Below are 18828 nucleotides of genomic sequence, written 5' to 3'. Positions count from 1 at the left end.
TTGAATCCTGGCTTTCCCTCTGTTTGCTTTGCAGCCAGCAGAGCAATGAGAACCTACAAAAAGGTACTCCTGCAAGGTTATTCAACTCATTGGATTTAAATACTAGATATCAAATTTCTCTGACTTTGCATAGTGATTTAGCATATGCATGCAGATGTCAAATTGACAACAAAATGTAAATTTCTGCATCTGGTAATTAGTACATATGGTACTTTTGCATTTTTCACTGAAACTGTGGCTACAATATACTGACCATAAAGTATTTAAGCTTGAAGTTTATGATGTATTGCCCATCTCTGATTTTAATTTTAATAAACTAACATGACCTGCCATTAGCCTCTAAAGTTTCTGAAATCTTCTAAATTTAATTTATTTTCACATGATAAACTTAAATATTTCTGCATATTAGAAGGTTAAGTTTTTTAAAAGTTTCAACGTGTCTGTTCTTAAACTTCAAATATTTCAGAAAGGAGGGATGAAATAGCTATGACAAGGACACAAAAAATGATTACCCTCATCAATGCAAATTTCTAATTTCAAAGGAGTGGATACAAGAATGCTGAAGCAAAATAAAAAAAAAACATCTGCAATGGTGAATCTTAATTTCCCTCCATAATTAAATGTTTCTTTCACAAAAAAATATACTATGATGAAGACATCACTTCATCGGATACGCACATAACTTCACATGTTCCAATGATAATTCCAAGTCCAAGTTCAGTTCGGCCTCCGGAGACAGCACTGACTTCAAACAGACCTAGCGCCTTCATGCCAACTCCGATTTGGGTGATCTTAGACTTCGTGGAAAGCTTATCTCGCTACCTTTCAAACGCATCCAGTCTCATATCCAAATTCATTCTGAGTCGACGGGAATCGTCAAAACAAGACAGTGCTGCTGCTGAAACTGAATTTAGGCCTTAGGCCTTGTAATAGACTAGACCCATCTCGGAAGTGTCTCCCTCCACCTCCACGAATTAGCACTTAACCCTAGCTTTATTTTCCTCTATAAATAGCTTTGTACATCCTCAAAAACAATTGGGTTTTGTTTAATTGAATTTTGCCAAGTGCCATTCACCTTGTCTCTAGTCCCTCGCTCGATTAGTCGACGACTATTGATTTAGAGCCCCCAATAGTTGATGTGTTGATTTGCCGGGTCGATTAGATCTACCACTTCAATCGCAACTATTTCTTTATGCTTAATCACCTATTCGCAATATTTAGATTGCATCTTATCTTATTCTTGTAGTGTTCTCTCGTTTGCATTGTAGGGATCATCAACCGCGCGTCACAGTTGGTACGACATCGTTTGTGGTGTAGCGATTGCACGACGTCCTGGACTTGTTCTGGTTGGTAGCCACGTCGCAAACGTCACACTCGATCAAAGCGAGAGTTATCCCCTCACCAGAAGATCGGGCCACGAGAGAGAGCGTCATAATACTATAAGATATCGCATTGAAAATTTTGTATACAAAATGTTCTTGCTTGATGAATCTCACGGACAGTCTTGTATACAAAATGTTCTAGCATGATTCATCTCAGATTTGATGTGACACATTTGCATCAAGAAGCAAAGGGGTCAATCTCAGATTTTCTTTGGAATCATAGGTCCGTTCATACTTATAATTCTAACTCTGTAAAAGTTTAAATTTAAAGTTTCATCACATTATCATATATTACGGACCATCTATACGAGGCTATTATGCAGGCACCCATAGTCGTGCTATAACAAGTAGGGACCTCCGGGTGACACAGAAGGTTAGGATAGCTCAAGACGGCATAGCTCATGAGTTGACCCAGTTGGCAGTAGTCGTCGTCGGGCCAATTGCTAGCCACCCAATGCATGCATCTAGTCTACATAGAGGTCTCTGAATGTGTCAAACCAATGCTTTATTAATCGCAGCGCATGAGTAATCAGCACAAGTTGTAATAAATATATGACCCCACGGAAAAAGTTCAACATCTTCAAGGGTAATTTTGTTTGTAATTTCGTTGAAAACCATTCCAGGTTTCCATGCTCCCCATTAATGATTGAGTTTATGTATTTCCTTTTATGGTGACACTACAGTGTTTTGCGTTTAACATCCTGACAAGTCGTAATCAGGCAGCTGATGTGAGAGGATCATCCATTCTTCATTAATTTATAGCCACAACAGTTGACTTGATATTAAAATGGTCAATTTGTTCCATACAGTTGGCCAGTTGGAATTTCATTTTAAAGATGATTCTTCTGTGCCAACCTATCCTGTCTTCACTAAACTATGCCCATAGGCCGTCTCCACTGCCTAGACACGCCACGACTTGGACCATCAGCTAGCTGTACGTACATCCGAAGAGTTAGGTGTTAGACACCAGCATATCAATAATTAGTGTTATGAATAATAAATAAATTGGGTGCATGTATTTCTCAGTACTATATAACTACGACATAAAGAGCACCATCGCAGGGACCAAGCCTTCTATACGGCCGGAGCTGCGAGCATAGAAGCTTCTCCAGGTTTACAACTTTTGCATTTGCTTTTCTTCTCTAGTAATTCTGTTTTAAGAACCAGATGAAGATGATAAGTTATATTCCTGATGGTCTGCTGCGAACGTTCATGTTCATTATTTTATCACCCCATTGATATGCTTTGTAGTATATTTTTATGCAATGGTCCCGAAATGGCAGTAATTGATGGCTTTACTACTGCTAAAAATTTTGACAAGGTTTTTCGGACGAACCTACGGATCGGGCGCCCGATCGGCTAGGAGCAAAATCGGGCGCTGATGTCAGCATGACGTCAGCGTCCGATTTACATGCAAAACTACTTTAAACTGATTTTCTCCTAAATTACTTATCCAAATCATGATCCGATTGCACCATTAAATTCGTTGCAATTAAATATTCAAAACAAGACCACACATGGATATATTCCGACGAATTTTTTTTAACTTATTATTGAATTATTTTTAATTATTGCACGATGTTCCACTAGATATATCGGAATTGTTTCACTAAGTAGATCGAAAATGCTTCAATCGTTTAAATCAGACGTTGTCTCACCTTATATAAAAATAATATTTCAGCAAATAGCGAAAGAATGTTTCAGTTCACTGCAACATTAGATCTGTACATAGTGAAACATTGTTAGTACACTAGGTGAAATATTTTTTGGTGGAACAAAAAATAAACCAAATTCCCTTAATAGGGGGTTTCCAAAATATGTGGGTTTTTTTTGTTGCAATAGATTATTTCAGTTCACTGTAACATTAGATCTATACATAGTGAAACATTGTGAGTGCACTAGGTGAAACATTTTTGGTGGAACAAAAAATAAACCAAATTTCCTTAATAGAGTGTTTCCAAAATATATGAATGATTTGTTGCAACGGAGTATATAGTAAAGACACGTGGAGAAGCAGCGTAAGGGCGTGGGCAGCATAGGCGCACGTGGGCAACACAGGCGTGGGCCCCCCCTCACGTCAGGAGCGCCCTATGCATGCACGCGGCATCGGGCGCCCGGCGCCTGGCATGAGTCCGGCTCAGGTGCAGGGAACCCTGCACATAGTAATATACAGGCCAAATCAAATCGCGACACCTGTATACAAGGTAGGTCCACCCAATCAACCAAGTAACAATGTAAACGGAGGTTTAACCACGATCCCACAAAATCAGGTAACAGAACCATTCACCCGTTTAGTCCTCGTTAAACCTCCGTTGCATGCGTAATTAAGTAGGGCCACCCTGGACAGGTGTCGCAATTTGATTTGGCCTGTATATTACTATGTGCAGGGTTCCCTGCACCTGAGCCGGACTCGCCTGGCATTCTCCAGGTTTTTCATTGGTATGGTCCCTTCCATTCTGCGGAAGTAGCAAGATAGTATTTGAATCTTGAACAAGGAGAAATAGAACGGAATGGCCCTACTTTTTATGGGATTAATATGGGTACATTTTAGAGCATGGACAAAGAGAGGCCCAAAACAAATCCCTATCTAATTTTTTGGGAGCTTTGCTGAAAATATCAGATCCAGCAATGGCCGCCCCAAACATGAATCCGAAAGTCAGGATCCCCTTGGGCCTCTCACGCGCTCATCACCCTGCGCGGGAGGGGGGGGGGGTGGGTGGTGAGGGGAGGAACAACAGATATTAATGTGAGTGGATTAACAGGTGGCCCACTTTTAAAATTTTAAAAACTTCGTTTAGGTTGTGTTCTTTAATATACTTTTCCAACTTTATCTTTTTTATTTTCCACGTGCATGCTACATATAAACTGCTAAATGGTGTGTCTTTTTTACATTTTTTCTATAAAAAAAGTTACTTTTAAAAATCATATTAATCTATTTTTTATTTTTAAGCTAATATTAATTAATCATACGCTAATATGTGCTTCATGTTGCGTATCGGAGAGAGAGGCTCCCAACCCCTCCTCTCGAACACAACTTTAAGCCATCTCTTGGAGGAATCAATATATTCAAGTTTATGGATTCTCAAAACAGGATTTTGGGGATGGAATTTTGGATATCATTTGGTCAACAGTGAGAACCTGAGACTCCATGTATCACTAGGTTACTCGCGATTCACGATTTTTTTTAAGATAACGGAAATGTTTTACTATTGTGGTTCACGATGTCTCAACCACACTACTACACGATTAGAGTGCTTGTTGCCGCCGTTGGAATTAATAGATGGGTCTTAGCCCACTTAAAGATTAATTTTTTGGAAAATCACAAAAGCCCACCTCATGGAATGGTATGAATGGAGAGTTTAGTACCACCTTGCTTATTCTAGGAGAGGGGGACCTCATTAAAAGGGAGAATGTCCTCCTAGCCACTTGAAGTATGTGAGGTGGAGAGAAGAGGGGGAACACGCGCGCGCAACCTACGCGAAAAGATTTTTGGGAAGCGCTTCCACGATGGCTCACGAGTAATTCCTGCTGAGCAACCGAAATAAATCTAGCGGCGCTTCCACGACGGCTCGCGAGTAATTCCTGCTGAGCAACCGAAATAAATCTAGCTCGTAGACTATTGAGAAGGCGACAATAAGGTTTTTGAGAAGCGCTTCGCGCGACTGCTCCCTGTTCGTCCGCGACGGCTCGCGAGTAATTCCTGCTGAGCAACTGATCTTTCGCGACGGCTCGCGAGTAATTCCTGCTGAGCAACCGATCTTTCGGCAACCTCGGTACATGTTCAACATATTGCGCATATTCGATCTGTTCATGTTTTACTGTTTAGTTTACATGTGTAGATCCAATGATGCATTTATTTTAGTTTACATATGCAATGCCATGATTTATTTATGGAATAAATTAAATCATTATGTGCTTATAATTTCAATAGCTGCAAGGCCCAAACCTCAACTGCGTACGTTGAAAATTAGACCGTTGGATATTTTTTTGTTAGAGCCTGCCACACCTCTTAAAAGAGCTCATTTTTATCTGATAATGATATGTCTTGTTACGTATTCACTTACCTTAATGTAATAGAACTGTTCTCTTTTTTTACTGTAAACAAGGACACAGAAGCTAGGTCCAATAGGAGATACATGAGAGCATGGCGGACGAGTTACAACACACAGATGCAATGCCCAAGGATCTTACGTTCGATTTGATAAAACGTATCACAGATGATTTTTCTAAGAAGAATCAAATTGGCCATGGTGGGTATGGAATAGTATACAAAGTATGATTAATATCTATATTTTGGGTGAATAGCCAAACTTCTAGTTCTTTGATGTTTCAATTAATCTATTTTAGTCTTTCATGTTTTTATTTTAGTTCAAACTCATACTTGAGCCCACATAGGAAGCCACATGGGTAAACATAATCACCATCTGTCTTGATAAATGACCTTTCTACCACTCATTCACATATATATGGAAAAAATGAGAAAAATATGCCTTACTTCCTCCGTTTCACAATGTAAGTCATTCTAACATTTCTCACATTCATATTCTTGTTAATGAATCTAGATAGATATATATGTCTAGATTCATTAACATCAATATAAATATGGAAAATGTTAAAATAACTTACATTATGAAACGGAGGGAGTACTATTCAGGCAGTGAAATCGTCTGATGAGACCCCCTAAAGACCCAACATATTCCAGTAAAAAACCCAACTTCCTATCAAACATACATCTTATAATTATATGATGTTTTTTTCATTGTGATTTGCGTACTCCTAATAGGTATTGCGTAGTAATTTATGTAAAAAATAATAATCATGTACTTGCAAAAGTATACTATGGCCAGCTGTTGGCCACTAATTAATTAGAGCTCAACACTCATGTGTTGAAATAATGGGGAGTATATTTACAATGTTATTTATTAGTTCTAGTATATGCAAATTATGGGTAAAGGGACATTTTCTAAATAGAATGTGGACTAGAAATAGCTATATGTTGCACATTAAGGTCTCAAGGATGATTTAAAGGTAGATGTATGGACGAAATGAAACCTCAAGCTAGGACCAAATGAAGCCTTTGGTAAAATTTGAGAGACTAGATGGGCTATCCACCCTATATTTTCTATATTTCCGTTGATAACATCATATTAACAAGACATTAGTGTTAACAGGGAGTACTAGAGAATGGGAAAGAGATTGCTGTGAAGAAGCTCCATGACATAGAGTCACTCGATGATGAGAAGTTTATGAATGAATTTGTTAACCTTATGAGTGCCCAACACAAAAATATTGTTCAATTAGTTGGCTACTGCTATGACACAAGACGTAAGGTTGTACTGCACAATGGCAAGTATGTTGTTGTTCATGTGGAGGAAAGAGCTCTCTGCTTCGAATATTTACAGCGTGGAAGCCTTGACAAATATCTTTCTGGTATGATAGTTTTTGGTTGGACGTACACATAACTTTGCACTTTGCAGTAAACAATAAAAAAAATGGTAACCCAATAACTTTGCAGTAAACAATAAAAAAAAATGGTAACCCAAATTGATGTCTCAAGTGAATGCAGGCTAGTCCCAACCCAAGACACTAGATATAGTTTCCATAAACTCCACATAATTAAGAAACTGTAGTAGACACCACTCTTTCAATGCAAATACCATTTTTCCATACTTAAATTTAATGCTACTTATCTCACATGATGTCTTGGATGTTGTGTAGAAACCATATCTCATGCAAGACCTGGTTTCCTTCTCTTTCCTCATTTATTCACTTGCCATATCATCTTTCATCTTAAATGGCATTTTATTTAATGCTATGGACACCACTCTAGTCATTGGGTTGGAAATGACCTGACTTATCGTCTCTTTTTTTTAGATAATGACTATTCGTCTCTATATATGGTACAGATGAATCTAGTGGATTTGATTGGTGCACACGTTACAAAATCATTAAGGGGATCTGCGAGGGTGTAAACTCTACCTTCATAATGGACGACGAGATCATATTTATCATCTCGACTTAAAACCTGGCAATATATTGTTGGACAAAAACAATATGCCAAAAATTGCAGATTTTGGGCTGTCAAGACTCTTTTCTGATACACTAACCCGTCATACAACAAAAAAGTATATAGGAACAGTGTAAGTTGATAGACCATAGACGACAATTAATCCTCATATACACTTACATTTTTGTAATTAAATTGTACATCTTGATACCTATTCACACTTTATGTAAGTGTGTATACGAACATGTGCTGATGTTATCGATTTTGCAGCGGATACATGCCACCGGAATACATTCAGATATGCCATATCACAGAGAAATTTGACGTGTTCAGTCTGGGTGTGATAATCATTGAGATAATGACAGGAACTAAGGAAACGTCAAAACGGGCTGACATGTCTCCCCAACAATTCATCGAACTCGTAAGCAATTTTCTATCTAGCTTTATCCATAATTTTCTACACACTATAACTTTATGTTTGAATTTCTCAGGTCCATGAAAATTGGAGAAGAAGATTTGAGCAGGCAACCCCGATGTATACATCAGAGGAAGTAGAGAGTCTTCGACTTCAAATGAAGACATGTATAGAAATGGCGTTGCAGTGTGTGGAGGCCCAGCGACTGAAAAGGCCTACGATAGCCGAGGTTGTCAGCAGATTGAATATACTAGATGATATGGTTCGCAAAATATCACCGTCACTTTTACTTTATAAGCCACCAATTGATCCATTGTCATCTGGAGACCAGGTATGATCAGAGTCATTGCAGGCCAGATCTATTTTCGCCAAGATTCGTAACTTTACTTGCTTAAGGTGTGTTGTGAAAAATGTAAATGCCTAAACTTGCATTTTCTAACTTTAAATTTGTCTAAGAAAAATCTAGTGTGAGATGCCTTATATTTAGATAATGTTTACAATAGTCTATATTGGTATTAGAATTAATATAGACATTTCATTTTTGTTTTCATCCATTGAAACATCTATTAACCTATTAAAGGAATAGAAAAATGAGACTCCACGTTCGCTCTCACGGCCTAGAAATTCTCATATTAATCGGAGAAAAAGAAAAACAGAGTCCATATAGAAATACAATTTAGAAATAGTTGAAAATCGGAATTAAAAAATAAGGAATATTACAAGAGGAGACTAGAGACTATATAGAAATACAATTGAGAAACAATAGAAATTCGGAAATAAAAATAAGAAATATTAGAAGTAGAGTATAGAGTCCATATAGAAATACAATTAAGAAATAATAGAAATTCGGAATTAAAAATAAGAAATATTAGAAGTAGTGTATAGAGTCCATATAGAAATATAATTAAGAAATAATAGAAATTCGGAATTAAAAATAAGGAATATTAGAAGTAGAGTATAGAGTCCATATAAGAATTTAAAACTAACTAAAATTCGGAATAAACATAATAAAATTAAAAGTAGAGTTTAGATTTCGTATAAAAATACAATTTAAAAATAACTAAAATTTGAAATTAAAAAAATATGGGAAGAAGAGTCTAAAGTCAATATAAGAATACAATTTAGAAGTAACTGAAATTCGAAATTAAAAATTAAAGAATATTGAAAGATGAGTTTAGAGTCGACATAGGAATACAATTAGAAATAATAAAAATTCAGAATTAAAAATAAATAATATTGGAAGAAGTGCCTAGAGTCTATATAGAAATATAATTTACAGATAACAAAAATTCGAAATTAAAAAAAATATTAAAAGACGAGTCTAGAGTCTATATAGGAATATAATTTACAAATAACTAAAATTTGATATTAAAAATAATTAATTAATAAATAACACGTATATAAAATACAATATGAATATTAAAAATAATTAATAAATAAAATAACACGTATATAAAATACAATATGAATATTATACATTAATAGTTTCGTAAAGGTAGTACAAAATTTAAAATTATGTTGTCATTTTAATATATTTGAATAATACATTGAGAAAATATATATGCTATTGTATGAGAATAAAATATAATGATGCTAGCCGTGCAATCTGCACGGGTCACCATACTGCTATCTCAACGGGAAACTATTTTAATCCCTTAATAAGGTGATGTCCCCTCATTTCAAATATCATCCACGTAGTTATAAGAAATTCTAAAAAATGTAAAAAATGTGTTGTGTACAACATGCATATACCACTTCACTAAAAGGTATATGAGAGGATATTCTTCGAAGGATTAGAATCCATAATTGTTTTTTACTAGTGGTGGAACTTATAAGACAATGGCTTAGATTGTTTTGTTTGACGATAATATTGGTAGTAGAACACTGGCAATACTTGTTATCTACTTTTTCTATACTTTTTATAATAGTTTATACTAGTAGTAGAATAAATCTAGACATATCGATATCATATTTTCTTATCCAACATGTATATATCTATTTAGACCACCATCCTAGTAGTCGACATCAGTGGCGGATCCAGAAAATCGATTCGTTGGTGTCATAACATGCCTATCGGTGTCATAGTATGCTAATTCGCTATAGGTTTTGATGAAAGTCGTCGGTGTCGCCTGACACCGCTCATACTACTGTAGATCCGCCCCTTGTAGTCGTAGAAAATAACTTAGATTGTTTCCGCTATTATTAATACTTTTACTAGAACCCCTACAAGTACAAACCATCGTACATGTAGTCTTTTTTTATATATCCCCTCCCAATATAAGTCAATATACAACATATGCACAAACCAGTGAGATGCACTGTGAATCTAAGACATCTCTCGATTCGATACGCCTATGTATAGAGCGCAAGCACCTCAAAATATAGTGCGGCGACGACACTGGAGGCAAGGTATAAGCTGAAACCAAAGAAAGAAGAAAAAAGAGGGGGAGGAAATGACCAGGAGGTGCTAATTCTTGTACAAGATTTAATTGTTTATTAATTGCACATTGTCTCTACTATGTTTCTAATTCTTTTTCTTGGTTGATCTATGCTGGCCAGGCTGTGCTTGCAAAGATTGGGCCCTGGGGAGGAAATGCAGGGAAAGCTCACAACATCAAGGTGGCGTCCCATCGTCTGCTAAGTGTCACAGTCTGGTTTGCTGATATAGTTGATGCACTTGCATTTTCTTACGTTGACCTTAAAGGGAAGACGAAGCACCAAGCAGGCCCGTGGGGTGGCCCTGGTGGAAGTGCTCGTACGGTGAGCTCCTAACTAATCTTATCTTATAAGTATTTATGAGTAATTTGTTGACATTCACAATTGGGATTTCTCTTTCAATTACATTGAGACCCACAATCGCACATTCACACGCACTATTACGCACGTACCAACAAGTACACACCCATTAACTAGCACTCAAGAAATACATAGACTAACAAACTCAAATGTGACATGAATAATATCCTATTGGAAACACATATGTATGTGCGTAACCATGAGCATCAGGATTAAAATTTTGATGAGTGAACAACACTCATATGGGAATGTTTTTTCCAAGATATATGGAGTCAGTAGGGGAGAAGTAGTTTTTACTCCCGGTTCTTAACCCCCTTTAGTCCCGGTTTTCTAATCGGGACTACGAATCTGGGACTAAAGATTCCCAGGTGAAATAACCAGGAGTAAAAATTCATTTTTAGTCCCGGTTGAAGATAGAGCCTTTTTAGGGACTAAAGATAGAGTCCAGCTGATCCCAGTTGCTCATTTATTCTTTTCTTTTCTTTATTGTTTTTAATATATTGATTTCACTCCATCCCCATCTCCATCCCTAAAATCCCAAATCAATTATCACCTCAAAATTCTCAAATTGATCATCTCCAAATACATCACAAAATCTTAAAAAAAATGACATCACAACTTCTACAAAATTCGTCACAAATACATCACATATTCACATCACACACAAATCAAATACATCTCAGATCCGGATCACAAATTCTCAAAGAAAAAAAAACAAAACAAATCTGCACCTTGCCGGCCGCCGCCGTGCAGGCCGCCATCTTCCGCCTACCGCCCGGCCGCCGCCGTGCAAGCCGCCATCTTCCGCCTACCACCCGGCCGCCGCTGAGCAGGCCGCCGCCTTCTGCCTTCCGCCGGCCGCCCGGCCGCCGCCGTGCAGGCCGGCGCCGCCGCCTGCAGATCGGAGAGGAGGGGGGAGGGGGAGGAGAAGGAAAGGATCCTTCGCGCGTAAGATGGGGAGGAGAAGGGGATCGGAGGAGAGGAGAAGGGGGAGGAGAGGAAGAGATAGGGTGTGAGGAGAGGAGGAGATAGAACCGGGAGGGAGAAGGAGATATGTATCTCGATCCGATTCACGCACACGCCTCGATCTCTCCGCGTATGCCGATCTTTTTTCCCGGTGTTACTAAAGATCCCAGTTCGTACTAAAGATATTAGAGGGGTCTGACATCACTTACCGTTTTTTTGAACCAGGAGTAAATATGATCTTTAGTCCCGGTTGGTAACACCAACCAGGACTAAACATCAAAAAATAGCTATAACCCTTTCAACCGGGACTAAAGATATTAGGGGGGGGGGGGGTCTGACATCACCTACCTTTTTTGAACCGGGACTAAAAATAATCTTTAGTCCCGGTTGATAACACCAACCAGGACTAAAGATTAAAAAGTAGCTCTAACCTTTTCAACCATCCCGGTTTTTATTGCAACCGGGAATATCGTGGAATTTGGTCGACCGACCAAAGATGGTTTCTCCACCAGTGAGTACTCACTCCGTCCAAAAAAAAACGAATTTAGGACTATATGTGACACATCCTAATACTAAGAAAACATATCTATCCCAAAAGTTATTATTATTTTTTTTTAAAATATGCTGGATATGATGTTAACTATCTCCACAATACTGCAAGCATAACAATTTGTTTTACCTCTTGTAGGTTCAATTTGGGCCATCAGAATTTCTGACAGAAATTTCAGGAACAACTGGCCCATATGTGTGTGCAGTGGCCGATGTCGTAAAATCACTTACCTTGGTCACAAATAGTGGTAGCTACGGACCTTTTGGACAGGGAGGGGGAACCGCTTTCCACACTTCGCAGAGCAATGGAAGCATTGTTGGCTTCTTCGGTCGTGCAGGGGGTTTTCTTCATTCGATCGGTGTCTATGTTAGTCCCAATCGACCAACTCTTGATTTGAGCAGACATTTTAGGGATGCGTTGCAAGTAAACTCCGAGCATGAGACAATTCAAGAGGAAAGAGGAAAAGGGGATGATGATGTACTATTTCTTTTTCACCCTAGTTAATTTATCATAATTGTCATCATTAAAAGTTTTTTTTCTAAAAAAAAAAGATCATCCTCAAAGTTTACAGGCTGACCAATTTTTACTTGATTGATTTGTGTTGGTAAGGCACTTACCAAGTTCGGGCCGTGGGGAGGCAGCGGAGACATGGATCGCGACATGGAGGTGGTACCTCACCGTTTAGAAAGCTTGACAATTTGCAGTGCAGATATCATCAACTCGCTTGCCTTCTCATACAACGACCATAATGGGAAGCAACATACAGTTGGTCCATGGGGCGGTGATGGTGGCGCTGCTTTCACGGTGAGTGAAGGAATCCTAAAATAAGGTTTTTCTTTTACTTTTGAAAGAAGATTATTCATGCATGCTTTTTATTCAACACATTCTATTATTGGACAGGTGTGATGTCATCGTTTTGTCTTTTTGTAAAAACTGAAGTAGCCTAATACTCTCTCCATTTCAAATTACTTCAATCTAGTTTTGTTCTAAGTCAAATTAAACTTGTATCTTTGATCATCGATTTTGACAAACTATGAGAAAAGCTTTCACATTATGAAATTCCCAAACTGTTAAACTATACGGATTTTTTTTTTAAAAAAATAATAGTCAAAGATAGTTTTTAGCTTTTACTTAAGAAAAGTTAAAATAACAATTAATTTAAAATCGAGGGAGTATTTATTTGAGTAATTTTAGTTTTTTTTTGAAAAGGTATAATTTTAGGGTTAATTTGTGGTGTACTACCTTTAGCTTCTAGTAATTCTTTTCTAGTGTGGACTGTGGGCTAGAGTTACCTGGAGCTACATAATACATAATTTGAAAATATAATACCTCTCAATACCTTCTTAGCTACTTTTTCTTTTTAAAAAAATCTCTATTCATTGACGCAGATTCGGCTTGGAGCTTTTGAGCATATAAAGGGGCTGTCTGGAACAGTCGGTTCATTTGGCATGCTACAAAATGTCATAACATCGCTTAAGTTCACGACGAATCTCAATCGCACCTATGGACCTTATGGAAAAGGAGGAGGAACTCCATTCGTTGTTCCGGTGGAGGATGCTGCCAGCATTGTTGGCTTCTTCGGCCGTGCAGGGCCCTGTGTTGAGGCCGTTGGGGTCTATATTCGCACATACTTGTAGCTCATTGTTCTACGCTCTTTTTCCGTTGAGGGAATTCATTCGATCTATGCCATTGAGTTTATATCAGTTTAATAATTTATCATTAACATTACACATTTATATAATATACTGGTGAGCTTATCAATTGATCTATAACATGCTATTTTTTTTTCAGAAACACCCAAAATATCATTAAAAACATGCAAGATCAATAATTGATTAATCGCATTAGAAGTTTAAAAAATATACAGATTTTTTTTATGGTAACCTCCTTAGACAACATAAAAGTTTTTATGTAAGTTTCAAGTTTTTTAATATTTTTTTAGAAAGTCATTTTCCTGTGATATATGAGAGTAAAATAGCTTATAAAAATACAATAGTACAAAAAAAATATGTAGCATAAGAAAGATGATTTACTTTAAAACATAAAAAAATATTCTACATAACATATAACAGATAAATTATATTTATAAAAAAAACAGAAATGTAAGAATCATGAAAGAGACTAAAAACATTCATATTTTTTTTTGAAACTTCTGATAGGATAAATGAATAGTTAACCTTATATGTATATAAGGGTATTTTGGGTATTTTTGAAAATAAGATACAACCCAATTGCATATTATAGAAGAACTAATAAACTCATGGGCATATTATAAAAAAGGACAATGTCAACTCAATGACATAAAGTATATTCTTTCTTTCTCTTGTCGCTTTGGTTTTCTCCGAGAATTGTCTTTGTATGTTGATTTTGTGTCGTTGTACTGTGCATTCTTAAAAAGCATGGATTGCATGCTAAACAATTTATTGAAAGAAATATGACAAAATTTCGGTAAGGCCCTCGGGATGGCAAGAAAGACTTAATTTGCTTGCAAAGAAATCATGTTGTACAAATGGGCGAGCATGCACACTATGTATGTGGCCAAATTGACTGTGGACTCGGCAGCCATACAATGGGACTGGCGGACACAACTTTAAAAGATAGATGGAACAGAGAAGGGAGATATTCACTCGATAACAGCAATCTAACACAACAAATATCGTATTATAGTTCAATCGCATAACTGCCTCAATCGTTGTTTGTGACGTGCGTGCCTTGTGAAGAGATGGACTAATCTGTTGGGTGTTCACGCCTTGCTATACCTAAATGTGGGGTGTGGACGACATGGGTCGTAACTGGGTCGGTCGACCCATCCTACCTAATGGTTACATCCGCCCCTAAATGGGAGGTATCTTTATGGGCATGCAGCTGCACAATTGCAGCCGCTGCAAGGTTCACATTTTTCCGAGGGTCTGTGGGGTCCACGTGATAGCGAGTAGTACTACTGCACATGCAGTATGCACGTCTACAGTAACCATTAGGCAATTGAGATTCTCTGCCGTATTGCATATACTAATACTGCTTATTTACATTTGGTTATGAGGATTTGTGGGGCCCACATGTCAGCAAGTAGTACTACTGCATATACAGTACTGCAGAGGACCATCTTATCTCTCGAAAATATATAGCTCAGAAAGGGGTAGAGAAATTAATGGCTATATAGTCTACTAATCTAGCACTATTTCTGTTATAAAACCGGCCCGATATAAATTCGAAAACCGAACGTGAAAGAAACATCATAGAAGATCCAAACATGAAGACGACACCGAGGCATGATATTTGTTAACGAGCTTCAGCCGATGTCTACATCTCGGGGCACTGATTACGGGCGCTCCTCCCCGATCTAATATATCTCCTAGTCGCTACGAGTCCATGGCCACATCGTTATCATCTCCCTGCGTGTATACGCTATATTGTAGGTGCCATGCAGATACAACAGGCATGCCTCTCTATTTATGAGAAAGCCTATGACAGAGTCCGACTCTTATTTTAGTCCTAACACCAGTACAATTTTAAGCCCTAAACTGTAAACGACTACGTATATATATTCGACACAAACTTTAACAATTTCAGGGTAAGTTAAAATTGTTTGGTTGTACACGTGGAAACGGAGACGATAGAATGTTGAATACGACGTGGGCATCAAATTATTACCTGTCCTTGCATCTCTTACTGAACGACACATTTGACATGCTCCCTCTGTTACGGAAATGTACTAAGTCGTTGTAACAGAGAGCTAAACGACTTGCATATATATTGCAACAGAGATAGTACTTGGTTAATCCGTCCGCCATGGGTGATTGAAGGGGAGATTTAAACACGATTGAGGTGTAAAACTAATCCGCCTTAATTTTCACCCATCCTGTGATACGAGGATTAACCAACCGGCTAGAGGTTTTCAGTCTTGAACGAAAATCTAGTACTACCTTTTGTCACTGTCTCAACTTGCTGGTGTCGGGTTTGAGATTTGAGAGAATGAGAGGGAAGGCACGTAAGGGCAAGTTGTTTTATAGTGGAGGTAGATGTCACATTTAATTTAGAATATGTCATCTTCTCATTAATTAAGAGGTAACACATACTTCCTCCATACTCACAAAGGAAGTTGTTTATGACAATGTTTAAGTTAAATCTTGGGAATATAAATGAATAACTCTCAAGTTGTTGAGTTCGAAAATATAAAAATTATATGAATAGATTTTTCTTGAAAAAAATACTTTCATAAAAGTATATATGTATCATTTTTCAATAAGTATTTTTATAGAAAAAAGAAGTCAAAAGTTGTGTTTTGGAGACCGTGTCGCTGTCCTAAACGACTTCCTTTATGAGTATGGAGGGAGTATAATATATCACATCTAATATACAAGGCAACATATCCTATGCACACAGGCCCTCACGTGTACACACGTGCACATCAACTAAAAAATGTCACCAAAAATTCTAGAAAAAAATCATACACATACTTTCAATTGTATTACACCTAGGGTTAAAATCTTAACGTCAAATTCATTATATTTTAGCCGTAACAAAAAAAAACAAAAAATCTGACAGTTTTAAGGTTGTAATTTTGTCAGAATTTTATCTTTTTTGTTATTCTCTATGTAGAATGAATTTGAAGATGCGACTTTGCACGTAGATGTAATACTATTGAAAGTACATGTATGAATTTTCCTAGAATTTTTTGTGATAATTTTTAGTTGGTGTACACGGTGTGTACACGCGAGGGCATGTGTGCATAAGATACGCTCCCAATATACAAACTCCAATATTAGCTCACACTCACATCATCTTACACTTTTTTCTTGGAGATTGTGTAAAGGTTGCCCCTTGCATGAGGGGTGGCTCAATCTCATACACCTCATCATCTAATTATGTATGGCAAATTTAGGGGCAATATGTAGGGGCTTCCAGTACTTGCCCTAACAGGATGCTTGACACTGACACACAGTAGTTGCCCGCGCCTCACGGCGCTTCCTTTTGATGTATTTCGATTTTTCTTTTTCAGAAAGAACAATTCACAGTTGAATTGACAGAGAGGACTTGACAGAATTTAAGCGAAGAAGCAGAAAACTGGAAACAGAAAAATACTACTCCAGTTTTCAACCTCGAGAAAGAGAGAGAGATACAGACCCGGCGCATTCATGACCATCTCGTTTTCGGCCTTTTCTAAACCGCACTTGAAGGTTCAGCCCAATATTTGTACGGCGCATATTGGACCCATCAGAAGCCTATCAACAAATTTAGCCCAAGATGCTCGTCACGCAGCCCGCAATCCCGTTCTAGTCTCTTTGACTCGTCAACGAATCCGATTTTCGTCCTTGAACCTCAAAACCAGATATAACGGGTCCCTCAATTATCAAAACCGATGCAGATAAGGTCCCTCAGCGGTTTAGATGGCGGTTTTGGCTGACGTGGCGCCTACGTGGCTATTTTGACCCGGTTTTCATCTGACGTGGCACTGACGTGACGCTTACGTGACAATTCGATCCGGAAAAATAACAAAACCATGGGACCCACATGTCAGCTTCACAGAAAAAAATAGCGGGCCCAACGTGTCATCGTCACTCCCCTCCCTTCATCCCTACAATGTGGACTGGGGTGGCGGCGTGCGGAACGGAGCAGCAGCACGCGAAGCCGACGTGGCAGCGGGCGGAGTGGCGCGACGGTGGCTGGAGCAGCGGCGCGCGGAATGGCGGCAATCCGCTGGGCCTCATGGGCGGAGGAGCGAGGCCACTGCCAACGCCATGGGCCCCTCTCCGCGGCGTTCAGGTCGTCGTTGGCGGTGGCGCTGTCCGCGATGGGTTGCGGTGGTAGTGGTGGAGGGAAGGGAGAGGGGCACCGAGGATAATGTTGAACTCACCGACGGCACCGGCGTGGGAGATCATCACCTCCATGCACCATCGCCTCCTCATGGGCCACCCGCCATGCGCGGCCGCATCCATTGGTGTCGGCGGCGGAAGGGACGAGGTCCCCGCGCAGTTGCGGCGCGAGGGGAGCGGCCACGACAACGACCTGAACGCCACGGAGGGAGGGGGCCCGTGGCGTGGCGGTGGCCACGCTTCTCCGCCCGTGAGGCCCGCCTTCGCCAAGGGGAAACCGGTGGCGGCGGTAGTAGAGGAGGAGACAGCGCTACAGCTGCTGGCGCGTGGCCATGGTGCGCGGAGCTCGAGCGCGACGAGGCACGTGGAGGAGGATCCGCGAGTTGTGGAGGCAGTGGCAGGGGTAGCCGCCGGAGCAGGAGCACCTCCGCTGGCCGTGGCCTGGGGCTGCCGCCGCTAGCCACCGAACCTCCCGTGACCCGTGGGCTCCTAGAGAAAGGAGATGGGAGTGAACGGGCAGAGATATGGCCTAGAGGGGGGGGAGGTGAATAGGCGTTGCTGAAAACTCCTTCAAAAACAATCGCAGCGGTCAAATTTACCAGGGCCCGGAACTTCCTGTTGATGAACACCGGAACTTCCAGGCAGTGATGAGTAGCCCAGAACTTCCGGAGTTCTTGAGCCAGGAACTTCCGGGCAACAGAGAATATCAAAATCACCGAGTAAAATGAGTTTCTAGCTAAGCTACAACAAGCATAGAGATTCACAGGATACATTTCACAAGATACTAGTAGGCACAATCACAGAACATGAACAAGAGAGACAAAGGAGATTTTTTCCCGAAGTTCGGATCACACGAATCCTACTCTCCATTGAGGTGCTCCAAAGAGCCAGGTCTCGAT

General features: G+C 39.2%; 1 pseudogene; it reads left to right on the top strand.

Moving 5' to 3' along the window:
• Positions 1-2400: 2400 nt before the first annotated feature.
• LOC9267248 (uncharacterized) lies at positions 2401-13895 on the top strand (annotated as a pseudogene).
• Positions 13896-18828: the final 4933 nt, after the last annotated feature.

Source organism: Oryza sativa, chromosome 11 (assembly GCF_034140825.1).
Source record: "Oryza sativa Japonica Group chromosome 11, ASM3414082v1".
In the NCBI taxonomy this organism is placed as follows: Eukaryota; Viridiplantae; Streptophyta; class Magnoliopsida; order Poales; family Poaceae; genus Oryza; species Oryza sativa.
This window is presented reverse-complemented; position numbering and strand designations above follow the sequence as displayed.